We start from the raw sequence: 12672 nt of genomic DNA, 5'->3' as shown, positions 1-12672 counted from the left end.
GAAGGAGAGAACAATAACAAAGTATAAAGAATAAGATAGGGCTTCCCTGGTGGCGCAGTGGTTGAGAGTCCGCCTGCCGATGCAGGGGACACGGGTTTGTGCCCCGGTCCGGGAAGATCCCACATGTCGTGGAGCGGCTGGGCCCGTGAGCCATGGCTGCTGAGCCTGTGCGTCCGGAGCAATAAAAGATTTGTTAGGAAGAATAAAAATATAAAGGAATCAATAACAGTGAATCAACAAGGTAAAACAGAACCCCAATCTGAAAGAGGCAAAGAAGAAAAAAAAAAAAAAAGCCTTGTCTATGGGGGCGGAGTTTAGGCGGGGCGGAGTTTAGGCGGGGGTGGAACTTAGGCAGGGGTGGGGTTTAGGGTGGGGCGTGACATAGACGGGTGGGGGAGGGTGACGGTTGAGCATGGGGTGGGGCCTAGGCTCTGGACCCACGTAGCTGGAAAGGGCCCTGGAGGCGAGGCCTAGGCCGGGCGGCATTCAAGCGTGGAGCTGGGCCTCCGCTTAGGACCTGAGCGTAAGGAGACAGGCAGCAGGACGAAAGGAGGGCGCCTGGAGTGTGGAGTTCTGGAGTTTGGAGGTAGGACCCTGAGTGAGGGTGTGTGGGTGGGGTTTAGGCCCAGTGTGGTTAGAGGGGGTCTCCGAGTGTAGAGGTAGGGCCCTGGGTGGGGGTGTAGGGGTGGGGCTTGGGTTCTGCACTGCAGGAGGGAGGCTCCGAGGACAGAGGATTAGGCCTGGGAGCCCAGCAGGGTCCCCAGTGCCTAAGTGGACAGGGAACGCACTGGCCGTTGTCCCTTCCGTTCCTTTGCCCCCCTCCCCCACTGTCTCCCCCAGGGTCTCCCCTGTCACCGATGGACCCCTAACCATGGGGGGGTCCCGCTGGATGTAGGAACACCTCCCCTCCCCCAGCCACCCCTCAGGGGTGCCATTCCTGGGAGTCCGGCCTTTACTTTTGCTCCCCCTTCTCCCCCCCAACTCCCTCAGGACCAGCACGGCTGGAGGGGTCCTAGCTGGGCAGAGGATCAGGCCCGGGATCTCAGCAGGTTCCTGGGGGCCCAAGTGGGCAGGGGAGCCCTGGCCATGCTCCATTTTGATCCTCTGCCCTCCCAATGGTTCCCCAATTTACCCCTTTGGGCGTGGGATCCCTTCCCCTCCCCCAGCTTCCCCTCAGGGGCGCCAGTCCCATCTCGCCTCCACTTCTCCTCCCCCTTCACTCCCCCCACGCTGCACGTCCTATCCGGTTGCTGGGGGTTCCTCCTGTCCCCTTAGGTGTCCGTGGTCCCTCACCCGTGCCTGGTAGATACCCTAGTTGTGAAGAGATGCGAATTCCACATCCTCCTAGTACGCCATCTTGACTCTCCCCCCCTGCATTGGGTCTTCGTGCTGTGCGTGGGTTTTCTCTAGTTGCGGGGAGCAGGGGCTGCTCTTCGTTGTGGTGCGCGGGTTTCTCATTGCAGTAGCTTCTCTTGTTGTGGAGCATGGGTTCTAGGCGTGTGGGCTTCAGTAGTTGTGGCATGCAGGCTCAGTAGCTGTGGCTTGTGGGCTTTAGAGCACAGGCTCAGTAGTTGTGGCACGTGGGCTTAGTTTCTCTGCAACATGTGGGATCTTCCTGAACCAAGGATCGATTGCATGTCCCATGAATTGGCAGGTGGATTCTTAACCACTGCGCCACCAGGGAAATCCAGAGTTAACAATTCTAATCACTGATTACGGCATATGGGGAGTTTTTGTACACCAGGCAATTCTCCAATACAGCTTGTTATCCTACAGTTCAATTCAATTCTGACACTATCTGCCCTGAGATAGCATCAGTTCCCACAGGTTAAGCGTTCAGTCCTACAAGACCGCCTTCCATTTCCAGTGCCAACTGCAAATCCTGGTTGTTACCCGTGCTTCTGGTTATAAATCAGAGTTTCTCACAACTGCCTTCTTGGGTTCAATTAGTTTGCTAGAGCAGCTCACAGGACTCAAGAAACTAGTTAACTTGGACTTCCCTGGTGGCGCAGTGGTTGAGAGTCTGCCTGCCAATGCAGGGGACACGGGTTCGTGCCCCGGTCCGGGAAGATCCCACATGCTGCGGAGCGGCTGGGCCCTTGAGCCATGGTCGCTGAGCTGCGCGTCTGGAGCCTGTGCTCCGCAATGGGAGAGGCCTCAACAGTGAGAGGCCCGCGTACCGCAAAAAAAAAAAGAAAGAAACTAGTTAACTCACTAGATTACCAGTTTCTTACAAAGGGTATTAAAGAGTATGACTCAATAACCAGATGAAGAGATATGCCAACTAAAGAAGGTTACTCACCATCTGGTTCTGAAACCGAGCAGGACCCTGTGGAGCTCCTGGGCACAGAAGCCTTTCTATGTCCCCCATTTCTTGTTTGTAGGGAATACCCTTCAGCCTCCATAAACTTCCCTTAGTACCAAAAGGTGGGTTCAAACAGTTGCTAATCAGGGAAGGGAGGAGATGCAGAGACAAGGGAGGAGGAATCAAGAAAAAAGAGTGCAGCCTTGGGGCAGAGTCCTGGTTCTGCCTCAAGGGATACACATAAAAATATCTTTGAGCTCTTCTGCAGAACTGAAACCCCCAATAGTTGGAAAATGTTAACTACTTGACAGAAGCATTCTTAATTCCAGAGAGAAGGGCATAGTTTGATAACCTTGAGAATCACAGAAGTTCACCAGGAGACCACCTGAGGCCAGATTAAAGGAATGCAGGTCCTGCACACACCCTGATCCTTATCAGCAACCCTGCCCTTGAACCACTGCTATAAAACTCCTCACCAAATCCCCCCTGGGTTGGGACACATAGTTTTGAGGGCATGAGCCTGCTGTGTCCCCCTTTGCCTGGCAAAACAATAAAGCTATTTTCTTCTACATCACCCAAAACTCTGTCTCCAAGATTCAGTTTGGCACCGGTGCACAGAGGCCCAGTTTTCAGCATCAGTTCTACAAGAATTAAGTTATTAGCCTCTCAGTCACTGACCTTCAACACACCCTGTAAGGAATTCAGGGTGGAGATCAGGAACGAGGCACTCTGTGCTCTGGAAAAACTGGCAAAACAGGCCTTCAGATAGTTAGATATTTTCAGGAGAAATTTTTTATGAATCTGCATTCTTGAATCTTTCCATTCTTAGAAAGTCACTAAAACTGTTAGGGGAAACACTGACCAAAGCCGCCCACCCTGGCCAGACAAGATAGTAGCCGTTTGCACAAGTTATCTTACAACAAGAGGTCCCGGTAAGGAACACAGAACTAACAAGCCACCACCAACTGGAAGAATTTAAGAAAGGTCAAAAGGAGAGAGGAGACGCAAGTCAATATGTCCTACCAACCTCCCAGAATCCTTCTCACTGGAATCCATCTTGGCTGAGCAATACATGCACCACCAGGAAGGACCATAAATCAGAATGATTAGCCAGAGACAACCAGAAACTAACCCCATCACCATAAAACCCGAGACTGCGAGCGACATGGCAGAGCAGTCCTCCTGGGTTCCCTTACCCTCCTGCTCTCTGCCCGGGTGCTCCTCCCCAGTAAAGTCTCTTGCTTTGTCAGCACGTGTGTCTCCTTGGACAATTCGTTTCTGAGCGTTAGACAAGAGCCCACTCTGGGGCCCTGGAAGTGGTCCCCCTTCCTGCAACACAACCGTTAACTAAGCTATCTAAGCTAACTAACTAAGTTCCTTATGACTAGCTGCAACCTTCTACTGAGATGTGTGTGCTTGATTGCACCTATACCCTTCGCCAAAATCACCTACACCCTTTGCCAAAATCACATGCATACTGACCTCCCCCCTTACCTTTTGAACTGTTTCTCAGAGCTATCTGAGAGGCTGTCTTCCAGGCTATAGTTGTCAATAAGACACTGAATAAACTCAGCTCACAGGTTTTACATTGTGAATTTTTTTTCAGTTGACAGACATCAATACACAGGGTGCCATCCCAAACAAAGGAGCTTCTATCATCATGGTGGAAGCACTCTGGTTCACCAACCTGGAAGCTCTCCAAACTCTGTCCTTCTGGGGCTTTATGGAGGTTTTGTTTCACAAGCAGATTGATCAAATCATTGATGACTGGCGGTTGATTCAACCTCTAGCTCCTCTTTCCCTCCCTTCCCTTCCCTCCTTGTCCTTTCCTCCCCTCTAATCACATGGTTTGTTCTCCTGACAATCAGCCCCCTTCCTTAGGTGGGGTCCAGTAGTCACCTCATTAACATAACAAAAGATATCTTTGTCATTCTCATCACTTAGGAAATTCCAAGAGTTTTAAGATCTCTGTGCCAGAAATGGGGACAAAGACCAAATATATATTTCTTATTATAGGTCACTATATCACAGGAGTTAAAACAGTTGCGTTGGGCTTCCCTGGTGGCGCAGCAGTTGAGAGTCCGCCTGCCGATGCAGGGGACGCGGGTTCGTGCCCCGGTCCGGGAGGATCCCATGTGCCCCGGAGTGGCTGGGCCCGTGGGCCATGGCTGCTGGGCCTGCGTGTCCGGAGCCTGTGCTCCGCGGCAGGGGGGCCACGGCAGTGAGAGGCCCGCGTACTGCAAAAAAAAAAAAAAAAAAACAGTTGCGTTAGTTTTGTACAGTGTTTCCACTGCTCTGGTAAGAACAACATACAATTGATTCTTGTTATTCACGGTAGTTATGGTCTAGAAAGTTACCACAAACACTGAATTGGTGAATACTGAACCACAGTGCTCCCAAGGGAAATACAGAGTTAGGTTCCTGCAAGCTTCTGGTCACATTTTTATCAACTGATCAATACATAACCTTATTTTATGTGTGTTTCTCTTTAAAGACACTTTATCTAACATACAGTATTGATTCATTAACATTTGAAGTCATAGTCAACTGCACTAACTCATGCCTAAAGGAGGCTTATCTAGCACACATATTTTCTCCATAAGGCACATCACAGCTTTCTTGCCCTTTGAACCTTCAGCACTACACTTGGGGGTCATTTGAAACAGTGAAATCATGAACGAAAACCACAAAAATGCAAAAAATGTGGCACTAAATAGACCACAAAAAAAACACTTGTTTACAGTTTGAGACCTAAAACAAGAAAGCAGAACTTCACCTCTTTCAACCTGTAAGAAAATTAATAAACAGAAACCTCAGTTGAATAGAGTGGGGGACTAGAAGGGGAAGCTGTCACCCCTGGAATGATAGCAGAGCCCAAAAGGAAAAAGGAAGACCCCTCTTCTTTCTCAGCAAGGAGCCAATGAAAAGCCATGGACTCTTTGTTTGCTATAGCCCTCCCAATTTCCTTTTCCTCCTTGTCAAGTACCCTTCCATTGCCATGTGGGGACTTGCACATGGCACACCATGTTCACAGACCTCGAATTGCAATCCTCTGCTGTTTCCGAATAAACCCATCTTTGATGGAGAAATATCTGGCAGTCTATTTGTTTTAGGTCAACAAACTTTGGGAGGGAATATGCATGTTGTCCAATTCCGATTTTTCCCAAACTGTGCATGCACATGTCCATGAATGACCAAAAGTGCTGAGAGTATTGATTTTGAGGTTACAAAAAAATTTTAGCTAGTAGGCAAATTCACAAGCACAGAATCTAAAAATAGTGAGGATCAACTATGTGTATGCATGTACAAATTACAAAATAAAAATTGTGTAATTTTGGTGATTCCACTGATGAGTTAGTTAAATGCCGATATATTTACATTTAAAACTGGCATTTGCACAATATAAAGCTGAATGGTAAAATTATGTCAACAATTTAAAATTCAAGCTTTACTTAGAATGACACTAAGTAGTAAGTGAAAAAACACAAGTCAAGGGACTAGAAGAAAGGAAAACGTTTTCTATTTTAGCACCCCTGACAACACTTTCTTTTCCTGATTCTTGAATAAGGAGGTCCCACTTTTTCATTTTGCATTGGGCCCCATGAGTTATCTATCTGGCCCTGTTCCCAGGGGCCTTCTTTCCCTGTCCTCCAGTTCATGTGCTTGCCCCAGTGTTGTGTATTGGTTTGATATGATTTCAAATCCAGGTGTTTATGACCTAAGTGAAGTTGTTTTAATCTACTTGTTTATGACTAAGACATAAAATGTTGTTTTTAGAAGTAAAGTTGTTTTGATATGAGAATGAAGTAAGCTGTGTCAGGATGTCATCATCTCATCTGTTGTTGATAAGCAGCCAGTAGCTTAGTGGCTAAGGGGTCCGGAAGGGGGCTTTTCCATAGAAGATGTGGAGAAGGAACTATGGCCAGGGAACATTTAGACTATGAGTACCGAGATTTTTGTCTGGGCAGAGCTACTCTTTATTAACCTAGTTCTCCAAGGACCTTGGGGCATTGGCCCCTGCTTTGGTAAAGGCAGCTTCTTTATTGGCAGTGGTGACCAACTGCTGGGAGATCAGCCAGCCTGCCAACACAACCACCATCGTTCCCTAGCAACGTGCTTTAGCAACCAGGGACTTTTATTTTTGCGCTGGCGTCGGATGTCAACTCTTCCAAGAAATCAAAACTCATAGAAAAGGTATTCCCTCAACTAAATTTGGACTTTATTATTCTTTTCATCTCCCCTTGCATGGAGCAATCTATCATTGGTTTGGAGTATGTTGTTTCTTTACTGGCTTATTAAGAGACACTATCCTGTATGCTATTGGCTTGTGAAATCATTGTAATTCCCACAGTGAACCTGTGTTAAATAAAATATTTAACAAGAACAATCTCAGTCTCTGAGCATAATTTGTCACCCCCAAACAAAGTACTGAGTCTCTTTATGGGAATATGGGACATTTGTCTTCCCCACTCCAACCTCAAGAAACACATCCTTTCTCACAAGGAGAACTCTGGCTCCCTCAGTCCTTCACTCTCCCCAGCATTCTATGCCCCAAGCCTAGGATTTGCAGGCTTCAGTGTCAGCTAGACAGACAATAAATGACCATCCCTTCCTATGCTAGCAGATTCCTATAGAGAAAGACAGGCCCAGTCCAAAGGTCAAACAGATAAAGACTCTTCCATCCATGTTTCCTTTTTCTATTATATCAGTACAAGATACAGACCTCTGGCTGCTTCCTTTAATTAGTCAATCTATTAAAGTAATAAAATCTAAAACCATGGAAGTTTCAAATGAGACATGGGGAAAAGGTTTATAATCTCAGAGTGGCAAAGGTCTTTCTAAACATGAACCCAAACTTAGAAAGCTATAAAGAGAAAGATTGATAAATTTGACTACTGTATTAGTTTTCTGAGGCCATAAACTTAGTGGCTTAAAACAACATAAATTTATTATTTTACAGTTCTGGAAGTCAGACGTCTGAAATGAGTCTCACAGGACTAAAACCAAGGTATCGGCAGAACTATATTCCTTCAGGAGGCCCCTTGCCTTTTTCAGCTTCTAGAGACTGACTGCATTCCATGGCTCATGGCCTTTTTCCTTCATCTTCAGAGCACACACTCCAACGCTGTTTCTGTTGTTGTATCTCCTTTTTTTTGGTGGTGCCACGCAGCTTGTGGCAACTTAGTTCCCCAACAAGAGATTGAATCCAGGTCCAGGCGGTGAAAGTGCCTAACCACTGGACCACTGGGAAATTCCCTACATCTCCTTTTCTGACTCTCACCTCTCTTGTCTCTTGTCTCCCTCTTACAGTGACCCTTGTGATTACATTGGGCCCACTCAGATAATCCAGGATAATTTCCCCACCTCAAAATTATTAACTTAGTCACATCACATAGTCCTTTTTACCACATGGGGTAACATATTCACAAATGCCAAGGATTGAGACATGACCATTTTGGGGAGGGACATTATTTTGTCTATCACAACTACATAACAGATTAACATATCTGATGATAGATGAAGCTGATAGCATCTGAAGCTCTGTTATAAGATTCAGAAAAGCAAAATGATATGTGCACACATAGGCATACACACACATCTGGGTTTTAAAAGAAAAAAAGAGTAGGAAGATGGCTGCTAGGCTTGGCACATTTGCTAGTTTCTTGATAAACTGATTTAGATTATGTACCAGATAGGGTATTAATTTAGTGGAGGTGCTTCCTTTCCTGGAAATCATAGCAAACATCAAAGCAGAAAGCAACCATGTAGAGCCACCAATGCCCTGGGAGATACCAGGCAGACACATCAGGGGAGGTTTCCAGTTGGCTAAATTTATTAAAAAATTCCTGAGTAGCTTACACTTAGACACTTAGAATCTCTGACAAAAGCTTGGGTTTGTCACAGGTGTCCTGGCTAACCTTGATGCCCTGTAAGAGGTGTTCTTGATAATCTCAGATCAAGGCATAAGTCTCTAAGTGTGTTCTAATTTTGCAGAATCTCTCACACAAAAAATACGTATTCATCTGCTGCTGAGTGGAATGCTCTGAAAATGCCAGTTATGTCAAATTGGTTGATAATGTTGTTTAGGTCATACATATCCTTATTGATTTTCCTTCTGCTGGTTCTATCGACTACTCAGAGAGGAGTGTTGAAATCTTCAAATGTAATTGTGGATTCCCTATCTATCCCTTCAGTTTTACCCATTTTGTCTTCATGTATTTTGAAGCTCTATTGTTTGTTGCATGCATGTTTAGGATTGTTATGTCTTCTTTTTTTTAAATTTATTTTTATTTATTTATTTTTGGCTGCTGCATTACTGCACACAGGCTTTCTCTAGTTGCAGTGAGTGGGGGCTACTCTTCGTTGTGGTGCACAGGCTTCTCATTGCAGTGGCTTCTCTTGTTGCAGAGCACAGGCTCTAGGTGTGAGGGCTTCAGTAGTTGTGGTGCGTGTGCTTAGTAGTTGTGGCTCGAGGGTTCTAGAGTGCAGGCTCAGTAGTTGGGGCGCACAGGCTTAGTTGCTCCGCGGCATGTGGGATCTTCCCGGAGCAGGGCTCGAACCCGTGTCCCCTGCATTGGCAGGCGGATTCTTAACCTCCATGCCACCAGGGAAGCCCCATGATGTGGTCTTTTTAAAATACAGTCTGACAATCTCTGCCTTTTAATTGGTATATTTAGACAATTTACATGTAATATAATTATTAATATGACTGGATTTAGGGTTACCATTTTATTATTTGTTTTCTGCTTTTCCTTTCTATTTCTTTTGCTGTTTTTGTCCCTCACTGCTCTGCTTTCTTTTTGATTCTTTGAATATTTTTTATTATTTTACTTTATCTATTGGCCTTTTGGCTATATTGTTTTGGATTTTTATTCTAGGGGTTGCTCTAGGAAATTCAGTATATATATCTAACTTTTCACAGTTTACTCAGAGTAAATATTTTGCTATCTCAAATAATATGTAGAAGCTTTTAACCATATAGGCCTCTTTACCCTTTCTCCTTTATATTGTAGCCGTCATATGTATTATAGGAACATTTGAAAATTCCAACAGACAATGATATTGTTTTTGCTTTCACTCCGTCATATATATTAAAGAAACATGATAGACGAAAAATAGACTTTTATATTTACCTAGCTATTTACCACTCCTGTTGGTCTTCCTTTCTTCTTAAATCTCCAGGTTTCCCTCTAGCATTGTTTCCCTTAAGCTTGAAGAACTTCCTTTCTTCCTGTTCTTTTAGAATATGTCCATTGATGACAAATTTTCTTAGTTTTCTTTCATTTGAAAATGTCTTTTTTTTTTTTTTTTTTTGGCTGTGCTGCACAGCTTGCAGGATCTTAGTTCCCTGATCAGGGATTGAACCTGGGCCACGGCAGGGAAACCACCAAGTCCTAACCACTGGACCATCAGGGAGTCCCCAAAAATGTCTTTATTTAGCCTTCATTACTGAAGAATATTTTTGCTGAATGTAAGACTCTGGGTTGACAGATATTTTCGTACTTTAAAGATTTTGTTCCACTGTTTTCTAGCCCCCACAGTTTCTGTAACAGAGATGAACAAACCTGACTCCATATTGTATCTATTCAATATGCTCTAACCTTTGTGCTCTGTTGCCTGTGCTTAGTCATGCTGGTTTTCACCTTTTGCAAAAGAATGTTGCCTATAGCCTGAAATATACAGGATAGTCCATTCTCAAGGCTCTGACCTTTAAAGGTATAACACTTTTCCTTTAAAAAGTTGCAGAACAGAGAATAACATTTGTCTTGTTGGATGTTTATAGGAACATTTTGACCAGACCTAGGTGGATAGCTGCAAAAATAAGGGTTCCAGCACCAAGAAGTTTGCAGTAGCCAACTTCACCCCCTCCCCTTTTAGTATAAAAGAAGCCTGAATTCTAACTCAGGTAAGATGGTTCTTTGGGACACTAGTCCACCATATTCTTTGTCTGCTGGCTTACTGAATTAAATTGTTATTCTTTGCCCCAACACATCATCTCTGATTTATTGGCCTGCTGTGCAACAAGCAGTACAAGGTTGGACTCAGTAACATTTCTGATGAGAAATCTGCTGTAATTCAAATAATTGTTCATCTCTGTGTCCGCTATATTTCATTTTTCTCTAGCTGCTTTCAAGAATTTTCTTTATATTTTGTTTTTAGCAGTTTAATTATGATGTGTCTTCATGTGTGCGGTTGGGGGTTTTTGGGTTTTTTGTTGTTGTTTTAGTTTTTCCTGTTTGGGGTTCACCAAGCTTCTTGAATCTGCAAATTTACATCTTTCATTAAATTTGGGACGTTTTAACCTATTATTTCTTCTAACATATTTCTGCATCAATCTGTCTTTCCTCTTCTTTGGAACTCCAATGTCATAAATGTTACAATTAAAAAAAATTTTTTTATTCCACAGAAACCTGAGATACTGTTCATTTTTCATCCTAACTGTTTTTCTCTTTGTTCTTCAGATTGAATACATTCTATTGATCTATTTTCAGGTTCATTGATTCTCTCTTTTACAATCTCCATTCTCTTAGCCCATCAAATGAATTTTTAAATTTCATGTGCTATATTTTTTCAGTTTATGTTTGAGTTATTTGATTAAAAAGAAAAATGTTCTGGCTTATTCAGCCTTATACAGAGTTCATTCTGGAGTCTCTTGTATCTTCTGTTAGATATAGTTTCTCCCAGGATTAAAGCAGGTTCGATAATATTTGTTGAAATGTGATGGTTGGGATGTTACATAGAAAAGTTGAGAACCACTGAGCTGACAAGCTATAGTTCATCTTCAGTTAGCTACAGCCACTCTGTTAGCCAAAGGTCAGCATAAACACATTCAGCTGGCCACCTCACTAGGGTTTGGGCCAGTGTTGATTTTTTTTAATGCTATTCTCAACAGGCTTAGCCTCTTAATTAATTAAAATTTTTTGTTTGGTTCTTTTTTATATATCTTAAGCCCTATTAGGTTGTACTGTCTGTGTGCCCAGGGATACCAAGCAGTTCTTAAAACAAACAAAAATAATTAATTAATTAACACTTAATCGACTCTCAGAAGCCCATGTAAGGAAGAGAGCCGGTTTTATGCCTTTGCACAGTTAGTCTGTATTCAGGTCTGGATGATGGGGGAAAAGAAGACTCTTCATGTATCAGTCAGTCCATCAAATTCAATCAGCAGACCCCATCAACACTGAATAAGTCATCTGATGCTCACTGTCCCACGTGACACTTTGGCAATACATGGATGGGTCTGAGGGCTTAGAAAACCAACTGCTGGTAGATCTGTCCTGCAGTCTTGGGGTATGTCTGAGCAGTCCCAAGCCCTCTTCACCATCACACTTCCTGAAGCACTGTAGTAGGCACTTTCACAAATATTATCTTGTTTCATAGGCAAAGACTTATCTGGATGCCAATTTGTGGGGCCTTGGATGGCCCTGGGCTACCTCACAGTGAAAAATCTGCTTGATCTAATATGAAAGTTGACAGCCAACACTTGGGGCAAAATTTTTACCATTCTTTTTACCAAAAATCCTTGATATCTTAATTGTGGGAAAGGGCTCCACCTTCAATGCAAAGTTCTTCAGGAAACCTTTGCCTTTGGCAGAGTCTATATTCTCAACAGTTATACTAGTCTTAGAGGATATCAGGGATGACTCCTGGGTTTGGGGCCTAAGCAAATAGATGATGAGTAGATGGTATGTCATTTGCTGGGGTGGGGAAGACTGAGGAGAAACAAGTTTCGGAGTGGGGAATTAAGAGCTCTGCTTTGAATATATTATGTTTGATATATTTTAGAGAGCTGAGTAGAGATGTGAAGTAGGTAATTAGATGAAAGTTTGGAGTTTAGGGAGTCACAAGCCTGTAGACAGTATTTAAAGCCATGGAAGGGGAAGTGGTCCCCTAGGGAGAGAAGCAGGATAGAGGAAAGAAGGAGATGCAAGTCCCAGTTTTGGAGCTCCATCATTTGAAAGTTGGAGAAAAGAGCCAGGAAAAGAGACTGATTGCCTGATGCTATAGGAGGAAGACTATGAGAGTATGTTGCCATAGAAGCCGTGTGAAGAGAGTGTTCCCAAGAAGTAGTGGTCATCCATGGCCAACAATGCTGAGAGGTTGAGTGAGAAGGGGCATGGAGATGTTCTTTGGATTTGCCAACATAGAGCTCATAGAGACTTCAGTTTCTCTGTCAGTAAAATGGGTTGTTCTGAGGATTATAAATTATAGAGAGTCTATATCTAAGATGCCATTAGCCTGAGTTCAAATGATTTTACTTTTTTTAAACTGAGGTATAGTTGATGTACAGTATTATGTAAGTTTCAGGTGTACAACATAGTGATTCACAATTTTTAAAGGTTATATTCCATTTATAGTTATTATAA

At 43.6% G+C, this 12672-nt stretch overlaps 1 long non-coding RNA gene across 1 annotated transcript; it reads left to right on the top strand.

The window, feature by feature from the left end:
- Positions 1-526: 526 nt before the first annotated feature.
- LOC309800387 lies at positions 527-10168 on the top strand. Its single transcript, XR_014293452.1, has 3 exons — positions 527-586; positions 7266-7313; positions 10089-10168. It is a non-coding gene; the product is annotated as an uncharacterized lncRNA (long non-coding RNA).
- Positions 10169-12672: the final 2504 nt, after the last annotated feature.

This window comes from Mesoplodon mirus (genome assembly GCF_964341445.2).
Source record: "Mesoplodon mirus genome assembly, chromosome: 3".
Classification (NCBI taxonomy): domain Eukaryota; kingdom Metazoa; phylum Chordata; class Mammalia; order Artiodactyla; family Ziphiidae; genus Mesoplodon; species Mesoplodon mirus.
The sequence above is the reverse complement of the archived record's forward strand: the minus strand, read 5'-3'. Positions and strand labels throughout refer to the sequence as shown.